A 929-nucleotide genomic window follows, 5' to 3' on the forward strand; every position below is an offset into this window, starting at 1 on the left:
ACGTCCTGATCCTAGCTTATAGAGGAAACGTCCTGATCCTATCTTATTGAGGAAACGTCCTGATCCTAGCTTATAGAGGAAATGTCCTTAACCTAGCTCATAGAGGAAATGTCCTGATCCTAGCTCATAGAGGAAATGTCCTGATCCTAGCTTATAGAGGAAACGTCCTGATCCTAGCTTATAGAGGAAACGTCCTGATCCTAGTTTATAGAGGAAACGTCCTGATCCTAGCTTATAGAGGAAACGTCCTGATCCTAGCTTATAGAGGAAACGTCCTGATCCTAGCTTATAGAGGAAACGTCCTGATCGTAGCTTATAGAGGAAATGTCCTGATCCTAGCTTATAGAGGAAATGTCCTGATCCTAGTTTATAGAGGAAACGTCCTGATCCTAGATCATAGAGGAAACGTCCTGATCGTAGCTCATAGAGGAAATGTCCTGATCCTAGCTTATAGAGGAAACGTCCTGATCCTAGCTTATAGAGGAAACGTCCTGATCCTAGCTTATAGAGGAAACGTCCTGATCCTAGCTTATAGAGGAAACGTCCTGATCCTAGCTTATAGAGGAAACGTCCTGATCCTAGCTTATAGAGGAAACGTCCTGATCCTAGCTTATAGAGGAAACGTCCTGATCCTAGCTTATAGAGGAAATGTCCTGATCCTAGCTTATAGAGGAAACGTCCTGATCCTAGCTCATAGAGGAAACGTCCGGATCCTAGATCATAGAGGAACGCTTCCTGATCCTACCTTATAGAGGAAATTACCTGAAACCAGCTGATATCCTGTTTTAGGGTGGCTTCTTTGCCTCGAAGGGTCCTAAGGAGCCATCTTCGTAAACTGTGTGTGTCTCCACAAAGAGACAGTGTATGCATAAAGTCACTCACACTCCAATGGAATTTCATGTCAAAAAATGTTTTATTGATCTGCGCTG

General features: G+C 43.5%; 1 protein-coding gene across 1 annotated transcript in view; it reads left to right on the forward strand.

Moving 5' to 3' along the window:
* LOC108797211 (aquaporin-3-like) overlaps positions 1-929 on the forward strand; it is a 39,129-nt gene that overhangs the window by 29,795 nt on the left and 8,405 nt on the right. The window lies entirely within an intron of this gene.

The sequence above is a fragment of the Nanorana parkeri genome, unplaced genomic scaffold (genome assembly GCF_000935625.1).
Source record: "Nanorana parkeri isolate BGI_ZX_2015 unplaced genomic scaffold, ASM93562v1 scaffold1242, whole genome shotgun sequence".
Lineage (NCBI taxonomy): Eukaryota > Metazoa > Chordata > Amphibia > Anura > Dicroglossidae > Nanorana > Nanorana parkeri.